Source organism: Triturus cristatus, chromosome 4_1 (genome assembly GCF_964204655.1).
Source record: "Triturus cristatus chromosome 4_1, aTriCri1.1, whole genome shotgun sequence".
Lineage (NCBI taxonomy): Eukaryota > Metazoa > Chordata > Amphibia > Caudata > Salamandridae > Triturus > Triturus cristatus.
This window is the reverse complement of record NC_140585.1, coordinates 123,554,186-123,570,028: the sequence shown is the minus strand read 5'-3', so window position 1 is coordinate 123,570,028 and position 15,843 is coordinate 123,554,186. Positions and strand designations below refer to the sequence as shown.

The 15,843-nt window shown below is 40.8% G+C and overlaps 10 non-coding genes across 10 annotated transcripts; all 10 read right to left on the bottom strand.

Moving 5' to 3' along the window:
* Positions 1-224: 224 nt before the first annotated feature.
* TRNAK-CUU (transfer RNA lysine (anticodon CUU)) lies at positions 225-297 on the bottom strand. The gene has a single exon. It is a non-coding gene; the product is annotated as a tRNA-Lys (tRNA).
* A 353-nt stretch (positions 298-650) lies between these two features.
* TRNAA-AGC (transfer RNA alanine (anticodon AGC)) lies at positions 651-723 on the bottom strand. Its single transcript has one exon. It is a non-coding gene; the product is annotated as a tRNA-Ala (tRNA).
* Positions 724-1,494: 771 nt separating this feature from the next.
* TRNAA-AGC (transfer RNA alanine (anticodon AGC)) lies at positions 1,495-1,567 on the bottom strand. The gene has a single exon. It is a non-coding gene; the product is annotated as a tRNA-Ala (tRNA).
* Positions 1,568-3,182: 1,615 nt separating this feature from the next.
* Positions 3,183-3,255, bottom strand: TRNAA-AGC (transfer RNA alanine (anticodon AGC)). Its single transcript has one exon. It is a non-coding gene; the product is annotated as a tRNA-Ala (tRNA).
* Positions 3,256-7,404: 4,149 nt separating this feature from the next.
* On the bottom strand, positions 7,405-7,477 carry TRNAA-AGC (transfer RNA alanine (anticodon AGC)). The gene has a single exon. It is a non-coding gene; the product is annotated as a tRNA-Ala (tRNA).
* A 1,616-nt stretch (positions 7,478-9,093) lies between these two features.
* TRNAA-AGC (transfer RNA alanine (anticodon AGC)) lies at positions 9,094-9,166 on the bottom strand. Its single transcript has one exon. It is a non-coding gene; the product is annotated as a tRNA-Ala (tRNA).
* A 772-nt stretch (positions 9,167-9,938) lies between these two features.
* Positions 9,939-10,011, bottom strand: TRNAA-AGC (transfer RNA alanine (anticodon AGC)). Its single transcript has one exon. It is a non-coding gene; the product is annotated as a tRNA-Ala (tRNA).
* Positions 10,012-13,040: 3,029 nt separating this feature from the next.
* TRNAK-CUU (transfer RNA lysine (anticodon CUU)) lies at positions 13,041-13,113 on the bottom strand. The gene has a single exon. It is a non-coding gene; the product is annotated as a tRNA-Lys (tRNA).
* Positions 13,114-13,466: 353 nt separating this feature from the next.
* On the bottom strand, positions 13,467-13,539 carry TRNAA-AGC (transfer RNA alanine (anticodon AGC)). Its single transcript has one exon. It is a non-coding gene; the product is annotated as a tRNA-Ala (tRNA).
* A 771-nt stretch (positions 13,540-14,310) lies between these two features.
* Positions 14,311-14,383, bottom strand: TRNAA-AGC (transfer RNA alanine (anticodon AGC)). Its single transcript has one exon. It is a non-coding gene; the product is annotated as a tRNA-Ala (tRNA).
* Positions 14,384-15,843: the final 1,460 nt, after the last annotated feature.

The window sequence follows — 15,843 nt, the reverse complement described above, 5'->3', positions numbered from 1 at the left end:
TAGGGGATGTTTTACACTTCAGGTTGGCATGTTTAGTACTTGAATAGGAGTGATATCACTGTATGTTAACCTAGACTCAGGCCCTACCTAATCTTGGAGATACATTTCTCATGAATGAGTAACCAAGGGAGATACAATTTTTAGGAGTTAGTGCATGTCTAATGCAAGATTAATCACCATATTATGAGAGCCAATGCTATCATCCAGCAAAAAATACTCGTTTTCGCCCAACGTGGGGATCGAACCCACGACCCTGAGATTAAGAGTCTCATGCTCTACCGACTGAGCTAGCCGGGCTCCCACTTAAATATGGTATGCAGACTCATCATTTTTTATTAAGGAAAACCGTTTCTGGATATTCCTCTGCTCTTGTTTTGCAAGGAACTTCACTTTTATACATCCTTCAGAGGAAAGAATGTCAAGTAAAATAATACGAAATGAAAATGGAAGGTGTGAAATTTTCATTTTGAGATTGCATAAGAAATCAAATTCCTCTCACGTGCTATAGAATACCTAAACACTTTTGATTAAACCACTTTAGTTGTTATAATGACACCAAATTTGAAAGCCATCTGTGACTTTTCTGTTCTTACTCTGCAACAACCATGGCAATTACAAGTTAAAAAGTAAAATGTATGCAAATTTTAGAATGGAGAATGCGGGCATCGATCCCGCTACCTCTCGCATGCTAAGCGAGCGCTCTACCATTTGAGCTAATTCCCCTGTGTGCTCACTCAGCATCACATTTCAAAAGTAACGTTACTGCTGTCCACACTTTATTTTAAGTCTAATTGACCATAACATGAGTGTTCAGTTCACTCCTAACTGATGCCTTAACTACACCTAGGGGATGTTTTACACTTCAGGTTGGCATGTTTAGTACTTGAATAGGAGTGATATCACTGTATGTTAACCTAGACTCAGGCCCTACCTAATCTTGGAGATACATTTCTCATGAATGAGTAACCAAGGGAGATACAATTTTTAGGAGTTAGTGCATGTCTAATGCAAGATTAATCACCATATTATGAGAGCCAATGCAATCATCCAGCAAAAAATACTCGTTTTCGCCCAACGTGGGGCTCGAACCCACGACCCTGAGATTAAGAGTCTCATAGCTCTACCGACTGAGCTAGCGGGCTCCCACTTAAATATGGTATGCAGACTCATCATTTTTTATTAAGGAAAACCGTTTCTGGATATTCCTCTGCTCTTGTTTTGCAAGGAACTTCACTTTTATACATCCTTCAGAGGAAAGAATGTCAAGTAAAATAAGACGAAAGGAAAATGGAAGGTGTGAAATTTTCATTTTGAGATTGCATAAGAAATCAAATTCCTCTCACGTGCTATAGAATACCTAAACACTTTTGATTAAACCACTTTAGTTGTTATAATGACACCAAATTTGAAAGCCATCTGTGACTTTTCTGTTCTTACTCTGCAACAACCATGGCAATTACAAGTTAAAAAGTAAAATGTATGCAAATTTTAGAATGGAGAATGCGGGCATCGATCCCGCTACCTCTCGCATGCTAAGCGAGCGCTCTACCATTTGAGCTAATTCCCCTGTGTGCTCACTCAGCATCACATTTCAAAAGTAACGTTACTGCTGTCCACACTTTATTTTAAGTCTAATTGCCCATAACATGAGTGTTCAGTTCACTCCTAACTGATGCCTTAACTACACCTAGGGGATGTTTTACACTTCAGGTTGGCATGTTTAGTACTTGAATAGGAGTGATATCACTGTATGTTAACCTAGACTCAGGCCCTACCTAATCTTGGAGATACATTTCTCATGAATGAGTAACCAAGGGAGATACAATTTTTAGGAGTTAGTGCATGTCTAATGCAAGATTAATCACCATATTATGAGAGCCAATGCAATCATCCAGCAAAAAATACTCGTTTTCGCCCAACGTGGGGCTCGAACCCACGACCCTGAGATTAAGAGTCTCATGCTCTCCCGACTGAGCTAGCCGGGCTCCCACTTAAATATGGTATGCAGACTCATCATTTTTTATTAAGGAAAACCGTTTCTGGATATTCCTCTGCTCTTGTTTTGCAAGGAACTTCACTTTTATACATCCTTCAGAGGAAAGAATGTCAAGTAAAATAAGACGAAATGAAAATGGAAGGTGTGAAATTTTCATTTTGAGATTGCATAAGAAATCAAATTCCTCTCACGTGCTATAGAATACCTAAACACTTTTGATTAAACCACTTTAGTTGTTATAATGAAACCAAATTTGAAAGCCATCTGTGACTTTTCTGTTCTTACTCTGCAACAACCATGGCAATTACAAGTTAAAAAGTAAAATGTATGCAAATTTTAGAATGGAGAATGCGGGCATCGATCCCGCTACTTCTCGCATGCTAAGCGAGCGCTCTACCATTTGAGCTAATTCCCCTGTGTGCTCACTCAGCATCACATTTCAAAAGTAACGTTACTGCTGTCCACACTTTATTTTAAGTCTAATTGCCCATAACATGAGTGTTCAGTTCACTCCTAACTGATGCCTTAACTACACCTAGGGGATGTTTTACACTTCAGGTTGGCATGTTTAGTACTTGAATAGGAGTGATATCACTGTATGTTAACCTAGACTCAGGCCCTACCTAATCTTGGAGATACATTTCTCATGAATGAGTAACCAAGGGAGATACAATTTTTAGGAGTTAGTGCATGTCTAATGCAAGATTAATCACCATATTATGAGAGCCAATGCTATCATCCAGCAAAAAATACTCGTTTTCGCCCAACGTGGGGCTCGAACCCACTACCCTGAGATTAAGAGTCTCATGCTCTACCGACTGAGCTAGCCGGGCTCCCACTTAAATATGGTATGCTGACTCATCATTTTTTATTAAGGAAAACCGTTTCTGGATATTCCTCTGCTCTTGTTTTGCAAGGAACTTCACTTTTATACATCCTTCAGAGGAAAGAATGTCAAGTAAAATAATACGAAATGAAAATGGAAGGTGTGAAATTTTCATTTTGAGATTGCATAAGAAATCAAATTCCTCTCACGTGCTATAGAATACCGAAACACTTTTGATTAAACCACTTTAGTTGTTATAATGACACCAAATTTGAAAGCCATCTGTGACTTTTCTGTTCTTACTCTGCAACAACCATGGCAATTACAAGTTAAAAAGTAAAATGTATGCAAATTTTAGAATGGAGAATGCGGGCATCGATCCCGCTACCTCTCGCATGCTAAGCGAGCGCTCTACCATTTGAGCTAATTCCCCTGTGTGCTCACTCAGCATCACATTTCAAAAGTAACGTTACTGCTGTCCACACTTTATTTTAAGTCTAATTGCCCATAACATGAGTGTTCAGTTCACTCCTAACTGATGCCTTAACTACACCTAGGGGATGTTTTACACTTCAGGTTGGCATGTTTAGTACTTGAATAGGAGTGATATCACTGTATGTTAACCTAGACTCAGGCCCTACCTAATCTTGGAGATACATTTCTCATGAATGAGTAACCAAGGGAGATACAATTTTTAGGAGTTAGTGCATGTCTAATGCAAGATTAATCACCATATTATGAGAGCCAATGCTATCATCCAGCAAAAAATACTCGTTTTCGCCCAACGTGGGGATCGAACCCACGACCCTGAGATTAAGAGTCTCATAGTTCTACCGACTGAGCTAGCCGGGCTCCCACTTAAATATGGTATGCAGACTCATCATTTTTTATTAAGGAAAACCGTTTCTGGATATTCCTCTGCTCTTGTTTTGCAAGGAACTTCACTTTTATACATCCTTCAGAGGAAAGAATGTCAAGTAAAATAAGACGAAATGAAAATGGAAGGTGTGAAATGTTCATTTTGAGATTGCATAAGAAATCAAATTCCTCTCACGTGCTATAGAATACCTAAACACTTTTGATTAAACCACTTTAGTTGTTATAATGACACCAAATTTGAAAGCCATCTGTGACTTTTCTGTTCTTACTCTGCAACAACCATGGCAATTACAAGTTAAAAAGTAAAATGTATGCACATTTTAGAATGGAGAATGCGGGCATCGATCCCGCAACCTCTCGCATGCTAAGCGAGCACTCTACCATTTGAGCTAATTCCGCTGTGTGCTCACTCAGCATCACATTTCAAAAGTAACGTTACTGCTGTCCACACTTTATTTTAAGTCTAATTGCCCATAACATGAGTGTTCAGTTCACTCCTAACTGATGCCTTAACTACACCTAGGGGATGTTTTACACTTCAGGTTGGCATGTTTAGTACTTGAATAGGAGTGATATCACTGTATGTTAACCTAGACTCAGGCCCTACCTAATCTTGGAGATACATTTCTCATGAATGAGTAACCAAGGGAGATACAATTTTTAGGAGTTAGTGCATGTCTAATGCAAGATTAATCACCATATTATGAGAGCCAATGCTATCATCCAGCAAAAAATACTCGTTTTCGCCCAACGTGGGGCTCGAACACACGACCCTGAGATTAAGAGTCTCATGCTCTACCGACTGAGCTAGCCGGGCTCCCACTTAAATATGGTATGCAGACTCATCATTTTTTATTAAGGAAAACCGTTTCTGGATATTCCTCAGCTCTTGTTTTGCAAGGAACTTCACTTTTATAAATCCTTCAGAGGAAAGAATGTCAAGTAAAATAATACGAAATGAAAATGGAAGGTGTGAAATTTTCATTTTGAGATTGCATAAGAAATCAAATTCCTCTCACGTGCTATAGAATACCTAAACACTTTTGATTAAACCACTTTAGTTGTTATAATGACACCAAATTTGAAAGCCATCTGTGACTTTTCTGTTCTTACTCTGCAACAACCATGGCAATTACAAGTTAAAAAGTAAAATGTATGCAAATTTTAGAATGGAGAATGCGGGCATTGATCCCGCTACCTCTCGCATGCTAAGCGAGCGCTCTACCATTTGAGCTAATTCCCCTGTGTGCTCACTCAGCATCACATTTCAAAAGTAACGTTACTGCTGTCCACACTTTATTTTAAGTCTAATTGCCCATAACATGAGTGTTCAGTTCACTCCTAACTGATGCCTTAACTACACCTAGGGGATGTTCTACACTTCAGGTTGGCATGTTTAGTACTTGAATAGGAGTGATATCACTGTATGTTAACCTAGACTCAGGCCCTACCTAATCTTGGAGATACATTTCTCATGAATGAGTAACCAAGGGAGATACAATTTTTAGGAGTTAGTGCATGTCTAATGCAAGATTAATCACCATATTATGAGAGCCAATGCTATCATCCAGCAAAAAATACTAGTTTTCGCCCAACGTGGGGCTCGAACCCACGACCCTGAGATTAAGAGGCTCATGCTCTATCGACTGAGCTAGCCGGGCTCCCACTTAAATATGGTATGCAGACTCATCATTTTTTATTAAGGAAAACCGTTTCTGGATATTCCTCTGCTCTTGTTTTGCAAGGAACTTCACTTTTATACATCCTTCAGAGGAAAGAATGTCAAGTAAAATAAGACGAAATGAAAATGGAAGGTGTGAAATTTTCATTTTGAGATTGCATAAGAAATCAAATTCCTCTCACGTGCTATAGAATACCTAAACACTTTTGATTAAACCACTTTAGTTGTTATAATGACACCAAATTTGAAAGCCATCTGTGACTTTTCTGTTCTTACTCTGCAACAACCATGGCAATTACAAGTTAAAAAGTAAAATGTATGCAAATTTTAGAATGGAGAATGCGGGCATCGATCCCGCTACCTCTCGCATGCTAAGCGAGCACTCTACCATTTGAGCTAATTCCCCTGTGTACTCACTCAGCATCACATTTCAAAAGTAACGTTACTGCTGTCCACACTTTATTTTAAGTCTAATTGCCCATAACATGAGTGTTCAGTTCACTCCTAACTGATGCCTTAACTACACCTAGGGGATGTTTTACACTTCAGGTTGGCATGTTTAGTACTTGAATAGGAGTGATATCACTGTATGTTAACCTAGACTCAGGCCCTACCTAATCTTGGAGATACATTTCTCATGAATGAGTAACCAAGGGAGATACAATTTTTAGGAGTTAGTGCATGTCTAATGCAAGATTAATCACCATATTATGAGAGCCAATGCAATCATCCAGCAAAAAATACTTGTTTTCGCCCAACGTGGGGCTCGAACCCACGACCCTGAGATTAAGAGTCTCATAGCTCTACCGACTGAGCTAGCCGGGCTCCCACTTAAATATGGTATGCAGACTCATCTTTTTTTATTAAGGAAAACCGTTTCTGGATATTCCTCTGCTCTTGTTTTGCAAGGAACTTCACTTTTATACATCCTTCAGAGGAAAGAATGTCAAGTAAAATAAGACGAAAGGAAAATGGAAGGTGTGAAATTTTCATTTTGAGATTGCATAAGAAATCAAATTCCTCTCACGTGCTATAGAATACCTAAACACTTTTGATTAAACCACTTTAGTTGTTATAATGACACCAAATTTGAAAGCCATCTGTGACTTTTCTGTTCTTACTCTGCAACAACCATGGCAATTACAAGTTAAAAAGTAAAATGTACGCAAATTTTAGAATGGAGAATGCGGGCATCGATCCCGCTACCTCTCGCATGCTAAGCGAGCACTCTACCATTTGAGCTAATTCCCCTGTGTGCTCACTCAGCATCACATTTCAAAAGTAACGTTACTGCTGTCCACACTTTATTTTAAGTCTAATTGCCCATAACATGAGTGTTCAGTTCACTCCTAACTGATGCCTTAACTACACCTAGGGGATGTTTTACACTTCAGGTTGGCATGTTTAGTACTTGAATAGGAGTGATATCACTGTATGTTAACCTAGACTCAGGCCCTACCTAATCTTGGAGATACATTTCTCATGAATGAGTAACCAAGGGAGATACAATTTTTAGGAGTTAGTGCATGTCTAATGCAAGATTAATCACCATATTATGAGAGCCAATGCTATCATCCAGCAAAAAATACTCGTTTTCGCCCAACGTGGGGCTCGAACACACGACCCTGAGATTAAGAGTCTCATGCTCTACCGACTGAGCTAGCCGGGCTCCCACTTAAATATGGTATGCAGACTCATCATTTTTTATTAAGGAAAACCGTTTCTGGATATTCCTCTGCTCTTGTTTTGCAAGGAACTTCACTTTTATAAATCCTTCAGAGGAAAGAATGTCAAGTAAAATAATACGAAATGAAAATGGAAGGTGTGAAATTTTCATTTTGAGATTGCATAAGAAATCAAATTCCTCTCACGTGCTATAGAATACCTAAACACTTTTGATTAAACCACTTTAGTTGTTATAATGACACCAAATTTGAAAGCCATCTGTGACTTTTCTGTTCTTACTCTGCAACAACCATGGCAATTACAAGTTAAAAAGTAAAATGTATGCAAATTTTAGAATGGAGAATGCGGGCATCGATCCCGCTACCTCTCGCATGCTAAGCGAGCGCTCTACCATTTGAGCTAATTCCCCTGTGTGCTCACTCAGCATCACATTTCAAAAGTAACGTTACTGCTGTCCACACTTTATTTTAAGTCTAATTGCCCATAACATGAGTGTTCAGTTCACTCCTAACTGATGCCTTAACTACACCTAGGGGATGTTTTACACTTCAGGTTGGCATGTTTAGTACTTGAATAGGAGTGATATCACTGTATGTTAACCTAGACTCAGGCCCTACCTAATCTTGGAGATACATTTCTCATGAATGAGTAACCAAGGGAGATACAATTTTTAGGAGTTAGTGCATGTCTAATGCAAGATTAATCACCATATTATGAGAGCCAATGCTATCATCCAGCAAAAAATACTCGTTTTCGCCCAACGTGGGGCTCGAACCCACGACCCTGAGATTAAGAGGCTCATGCTCTACCGACTGAGCTAGCCGGGCTCCCACTTAAATATGGTATGCAGACTCATCATTTTTTATTAAGGAAAACCGTTTCTGGATATTCCTCTGCTCTTGTTTTGCAAGGAACTTCACTTTTATACATCCTTCAGAGGAAAGAATGTCAAGTAAAATAAGACGAAATGAAAATGGAAGGTGTGAAATTTTCATTTTGAGATTGCATAAGAAATCAAATTCCTCTCACGTGCTATAGAATACCTAAACACTTTTGATTAAACCACTTTAGTTGTTATAATGACACCAAATTTGAAAGCCATCTGTGACTTTTCTGTTCTTACTCTGCAACAACCATGGCAATTACAAGTTAAAAAGTAAAATGTATGCAAATTTTAGAATGGAGAATGCGGGCATCGATCCCGCTACCTCTCTCATGCTAAGCGAGCACTCTACCATTTGAGCTAATTCCCCTGTGTACTCACTCAGCATCACATTTCAAAAGTAACGTTACTGCTGTCCACACTTTATTTTAAGTCTAATTGCCCATAACATGAGTGTTCAGTTCACTCCTAACTGATGCCTTAACTACACCTAGGGGATGTTTTACACTTCAGGTTGGCATGTTTAGTACTTGAATAGGAGTGATATCACTGTATGTTAACCTAGACTCAGGCCCTACCTAATCTTGGAGATACATTTCTCATGAATGAGTAACCAAGGGAGATACAATTTTTAGGAGTTAGTGCATGTCTAATGCAAGATTAATCACCATATTATGAGAGCCAATGCAATCATCCAGCAAAAAATACTTGTTTTCGCCCAACGTGGGGCTCGAACCCACGACCCTGAGATAAAGAGTCTCATAGCTCTACCGACTGAGCTAGCCGGGCTCCCACTTAAATATGGTATGCAGACTCATCTTTTTTTATTAAGGAAAACCGTTTCTGGATATTCCTCTGCTCTTGTTTTGCAAGGAACTTCACTTTTATACATCCTTCAGAGGAAAGAATGTCAAGTAAAATAAGACGAAAGGAAAATGGAAGGTGTGAAATTTTCATTTTGAGATTGCATAAGAAATCAAATTCCTCTCACGTGCTATAGAATACCTAAACACTTTTGATTAAACCACTTTAGTTGTTATAATGACACCAAATTTGAAAGCCATCTGTGACTTTTCTGTTCTTACTCTGCAACAACCATGGCAATTACAAGTTAAAAAGTAAAATGTACGCAAATTTTAGAATGGAGAATGCGGGCATCGATCCCGCTACCTCTCGCATGCTAAGCGAGCGCTCTACCATTTGAGCTAATTCCCCTGTGTGCTCACTCAGCATCACATTTCAAAAGTAACGTTACTGCTGTCCACACTTTATTTTAAGTCTAATTGCCCATAACATGAGTGTTCAGTTCACTCCTAACTGATGCCTTAACTACACCTAGGGGATGTTTTACACTTCAGGTTGGCATGTTTAGTACTTGAATAGGAGTGATATCACTGTATGTTAACCTAGACTCAGGCCCTACCTAATCTTGGAGATACATTTCTCATGAATGAGTAACCAAGGGAGATACAATTTTTAGGAGTTAGTGCATGTCTAATGCAAGATTAATCACCATATTATGAGAGCCAATGCAATCATCCAGCAAAAAATACTCGTTTTCGCCCAACGTGGGGCTCGAACCCACGACCCTGAGATTAAGAGTCTCATAGCTCTACCGACTGAGCTAGCCGGGCTCCCACTTAAATATGGTATGCAGACTCATCATTTTTTATTAAGGAAAACCGTTTCTGGATATTCCTCTGCTCTTGTTTTGCAAGGAACTTCACTTTTATACATCCTTCAGAGGAAAGAATGTCAAGTAAAATAAGACGAAAGGAAAATGGAAGGTGTGAAATTTTCATTTTGAGATTGCATAAGAAATCAAATTCCTCTCACGTGCTATAGAATACCTAAACACTTTTGATTAAACCACTTTAGTTGTTATAATGACACCAAATTTGAAAGCCATCTGTGACTTTTCTGTTCTTACTCTGCAACAACCATGGCAATTACAAGTTAAAAAGTAAAATGTATGCAAATTTTAGAATGGAGAATGCGGGCATCGATCCCGCTACCTCTCGCATGCTAAGCGAGCGCTCTACCATTTGAGCTAATTCCCCTGTGTGCTCACTCAGCATCACATTTCAAAAGTAACGTTACTGCTGTCCACACTTTATTTTAAGTCTAATTGCCCATAACATGAGTGTTCAGTTCACTCCTAACTGATGCCTTAACTACACCTAGGGGATGTTTTACACTTCAGGTTGGCATGTTTAGTACTTGAATAGGAGTGATATCACTGTATGTTAACCTAGACCAGAGGTCTTCAAACTTCTGGATGCCGAGACCCCCCTGTCAACATTTTGAGGCGTAAGGACCCCCTCCTGACAAAAATGTCTAAACCTGTTGACTAAATTGCGTGGGATGAAAATGTAAATGAGGTTATGTGATGCCGCGTATTTTGGGATAGCATTGCTTCATTATTTTGATGTTCGTTACACACAGTAACACTGAGGAAAGATTTCACCCAATCAGTACCCATTTATAACCAAAATACAGCAATTATCATCAGAAAGATTTCAAGTCAACCTTTGTGAAGGGCCTTCCACTCTGCAGCAATACGTGCTGCCACATTAGAAGCTCACCTGGCCCTGACCGGAAGAAGCAGGGGTCCCTTAAAACCCTGGCGGTTTTGTGTAGAGTTAAGCCGTTTACCCACGCAGCTTTCCTCTCACCCCCTCCCTTCCATCCCTCTCTCCTCTCCTAACCCCGGATCCCTCTCTCACTTTGCAGGTCATTTTCTTTCACCCCTTTTTACAACTTCTGAACTCATCAACCTCTCACTTCACCTTTAATCACCTCTTGACATTCTGTTCTTTCACTGCCCTCATCTCTAACAGTCTCTCACATTTATCTCATGGCCTCTCTGGCCCTGTCACCTCCCGTGCCCCTCAGCACTTCTCATTCACCTCGTCTCTTCATTCAAATTTTTGTCTATTTGTATCTTACACCTCTCCAGTCCCCCCATTCCTCTTTCACATCTCCCCTTTGTTCTAACAGAAGCCCTCACCTTTGGATCACACTCACTTCTTGCGTGTCCACACTTCTCTTCGGCAATTCACATTTCTCCTCATCCCTGACCTCTTCAATCAAATTCTCTCACTCCCTTGCTGTCCTCTCTCATTTTGGGTGCGGATGCAAGTTCAGAATGGGATGAATGAATGTATGATTACTGATGGGCTTGTTTGAGTGAGTTGCATATTGAGTAGTGAGGGGGACAGGTGAGTGAAGTGTCACATGAGTGCAGGATGAGTAGTGTACTCGTGTACTCGTGTGACTGCAGGTTGAGGTATAGTGTGAGCAGGACAAGTGCATTTTGAGTGCAGAGTGATCACTGTGAGTGCAAGGTGAGCGGGTGAATGGTGCAAGTGCATGGTGATCAGTGTGAGTGCATTGTGATCACTGTGAGTGCAAGGTGAGCGTGACAAAGGGCGAGAATGAGGAATGAGTTGTCTGAATGCAGGGTGCATTCCCAGACCCATGAAGTAACTCAGCATGTTATTGACGGGGGCGTAGACTTTAAGATCTAAGTTAAACTATTGCGGCATTAATCGGGGATCGAGGGTGAAGGAAATAAATAATGTGCTGATCCTGCAACAAACTTCCAGTCCTATGGTTAGGGTTACCAGCAGATTATTTTGATGGCCCAGTCGGTACAAAAAAAAGCAGTCACCTAAAGCGGTATTTTCAGCGCTTATCTGTGCATACTTCCCAGGGCCGGCTTTAGTGCTGGTGGTGCCCTGTGCGACAATGTTTGTTGGTGCCCCCCCATGACCACCCCCACCACGGATTCTCTCACTAGCACCCTTTAACAGTGACCAAGTCTCCATAACCCCACACTCTCAGATGCATTGAATTAGTTATATAGTGCCACTCATACCAGTGTAGGGTGTCCGAGCACTTTGCATCACACACACATTACACAGAGACAATCAATCATAAGTGTGTAAATCAGTGTATAGGAAATGTTACATAAGCCAAAGGACTAAAAGTATAGGAGTCACATGTCATCCATACTGGTAGGCAGTATAGTTCAAGAGTGCTTGGTGTGGAGAAGCACAAACTCAGAGTCGAAAAAGAAACAGCATAGTTGGGAGTTTCCTTTAATAATAAGAATTGTTTGCTAGCCAAATTAACCCTTTTTGCAACATTAATCAATGGTCTAATAATGTATTCTTTGTAGTGTGCATGCTGTTCTAGGACGAAAGTTAATAGCTCACTATTCTATATTAGGACTTTAAGTTATAAATTGCAAGTAACAAAAGGATGTCTCTTTTGAAAGCAGTAACCTGCTGATCTCTTCACATCATACACACTCTGTAATCTACTTGGTACACGTTCTTTGCAGCAGGCATATTAACCCACTGCACTAACTTCACCTAAGTCAAAACCTCAACTATACAAAATTGTGATCTCTCTCCAGGAAGATCATTAATCACAGGAGTTATCTTGACATTTATGTGAGGCCTGGTAATTGCCGGGAAAGAAACGCTGCAGCAGGTGCTTCTAAAGCACAATAAACTTTCACTCACGGCGCCCCCCGGAAGCCAACTTTGTATTCCTTTCCATGAAATGCATTCTCACACTACGGCAGTGAATGTAAAATCCAAATGTAAGGAATAGGCACAGTGGGGACCCAGGGGGTACTGGAACCAGCAAAAAAACCTAAGCCTCTGTAACCAGTTTACAAAGGCATGTTAAATGGTCTTTAAAGACCTGTGAAAAAACACGGGGGTGCCGGAGATAGGAATCCAGACACTGCCCAGCTGAGCCCCCAGCAGCTCAAGTTTCACTGCAGCAGCCCGGGCTGAGACACGACACAGGACGGGGGAAGTGTGGGGCCTGGGCAGAAGTGTGACTGGGAAGGCGCGACCCCCTTTGCATCACTCCACGGCCCCCCTGGGGGTCGCGCCCCACAGTTTGAAGACCCCTGACCTAGACTCAGGCCCTACCTAATCTTGGAGATACATTTCTCATGAATGAGTAACCAAGGGAGATACAATTTTTAGGAGTTAGTGCATGTCTAATGCAAGATTAATCACCATATTATGAGAGCCAATGCTATCATCCAGCAAAAAATACTCGTTTTCGCCCAACGTGGGGCTCGAACCCACGACCCTGAGATTAAGAGTCTCATGCTCTACCGACTGAGCTAGCCGGGCTCCCACTTAAATATGGTATGCAGACTCATCATTTTTTATTAAGGAAAACCGTTTCTGGATATTCCTCTGCTCTTGTTTTGCAAGGAACTTCACTTTTATACATCCTTCAGAGGAAAGAATGTCAAGTAAAATAATACGAAATGAAAATGGAAGGTGTGAAATTTTCATTTTGAGATTGCATAAGAAATCAAATTCCTCTCACGTGCTATAGAATACCTAAACACTTTTGATTAAACCACTTTAGTTGTTATAATGACACCAAATTTGAAAGCCATCTGTGACTTTTCTGTTCTTACTCTGCAACAACCATGGCAATTACAAGTTAAAAAGTAAAATGTATGCAAATTTTAGAATGGAGAATGCGGGCATCGATCCCGCTACCTCTCGCATGCTAAGCGAGCGCTCTACCATTTGAGCTAATTCCCCTGTGTGCTCACTCAGCATCACATTTCAAAAGTAACGTTACTGCTGTCCACACTTTATTTTAAGTCTAATTGCCCATAACATGAGTGTTCAGTTCACTCCTAACTGATGCCTTAACTACACCTAGGGGATGTTTTACACTTCAGGTTGGCATGTTTAGTACTTGAATAGGAGTGATATCACTGTATGTTAACCTAGACTCAGGCCCTACCTAATCTTGGAGATACATTTCTCATGAATGAGTAACCAAGGGAGATACAATTTTTAGGAGTTAGTGCATGTCTAATGCAAGATTAATCACCATATTATGAGAGCCAATGCTATCATCCAGCAAAAAATACTCGTTTTCGCCCAACGTGGGGCTCAAACCCACGACCCTGAGATTAAGAGTCTCATGCTCTACCGACTGAGCTAGCCGGGCTCCCACTTAAATATGGTATGCAGACTCATCATTTTTTATTAAGGAAAACCGTTTCTGGATATTCCTCTGCTCTTGTTTTGCAAGGAACTTCACTTTTATACATCCTTCAGAGGAAAGAATGTCAAGTAAAATAAGACGAAAGGAAAATGGAAGGTGTGAAATTTTCATTTTGAGATTGCATAAGAAATCAAATTCCTCTCACGTGCTATAGAATACCTAAACACTTTTGATTAAACCACTTTAGTTGTTATAATGACACCAAATTTGAAAGCCATCTGTGACTTTTCTGTTCTTACTCTGCAACAACCATGGCAATTACAAGTTAAAAAGTAAAATGTATGCAAATTTTAGAATGGAGAATGCGGGCATCGATCCCGCTACCTCTCGCATGCTAAGCGAGCGCTCTACCATTTGAGCTAATTCCCCTGTGTGCTCACTCAGCATCACATTTCAAAAGTAACGTTACTGCTGTCCACACTTTATTTTAAGTCTAATTGCCCATAACATGAGTGTTCAGTTCACTCCTAACTGATGCCTTAACTACACCTAGGGGATGTTTTACACTTCAGGTTGGCATGTTTAGTACTTGAATAGGAGTGATATCACTGTATGTTAACCTAGACCAGAGGTCTTCAAACTTCTGGATGCCGAGACCCCCCTGTCAACATTTTGAGGCGTAAGGACCCCCTCCTGACAAAAATGTCTAAACCTGTTGACTAAATTGCGTGGGATGAAAATGTAAATGAGGTTATGTGATGCCGCGTATTTTGGGATAGCATTGCTTCATTATTTTGATGTTTGTTACACACAGTAACACTGAGGAAAGATTTCACCCAATCAGTACCCATTTATAACCAAAATACAGCAATTATCATCAGAAAGATTTCAAGTCAACCTTTGTGAAGGGCCTTCCACTCTGCAGCAATACGTGCTGCCACATTAGAAGCTCACCTGGCCCTGACCGGAAGAAGCAGGGGTCCCTTAAAACCCTGGCGGTTTTGTGTAGAGTTAAGCCGTTTACCCACGCAGCTTTCCTCTCACCCCCTCCCTTCCATCCCTCTCTCCTCTCCTAACCCCGGATCCCTCTCTCACTTTGCAGGTCATTTTCTTTCACCCCTTTTTACAACTTCTGAACTCATCAACCTCTCACTTCACCTTTAATCACCTCTTGACATTCTGTTCTTTCACTGCCCTCATCTCTAACAGTCTCTCACATTTATCTCATGGCCTCTCTGGCCCTGTCACCTCCCGTGCCCCTCAGCACTTCTCATTCACCTCGTCTCTTCATTCAAATTTTTGTCTATTTGTATCTTACACCTCTCCAGTCCCCCCATTCCTCTTTCACATCTCCCCTTTGTTCTAACAGAAGCCCTCACCTTTGGATCACACTCACTTCTTGCGTGTCCACACTTCTCTTCGGCAATTCACATTTCTCCTCATCCCTGACCTCTTCAATCAAATTCTCTCACTCCCTTGCTGTCCTCTCTCATTTTGGGTGCGGATGCAAGTTCAGAATGGGATGAATGAATGTATGATTACTGATGGGCTTGTTTGAGTGAGTTGCATATTGAGTAGTGAGGGGGACAGGTGAGTGAAGTGTCACATGAGTGCAGGATGAGTAGTGTACTCGTGTACTCGTGTGACTGCAGGTTGAGGTATAGTGTGAGCAGGACAAGTGCATTTTGAGTGCAGAGTGATCACTGTGAGTGCAAGGTGAGCGGGTGAATGGTGCAAGTGCATGGTGATCAGTGTGAGTGCATTGTGATCACGGTGAGTGCAAGGTGAGCGTGACAAAGGGCGAGAATGAGGAATGAGTTGTCTGAATGCAGGGTGCATTCCCAGACCCATGAAGTAACTCAGCATGTTATTGACGGGGGCGTAGACTT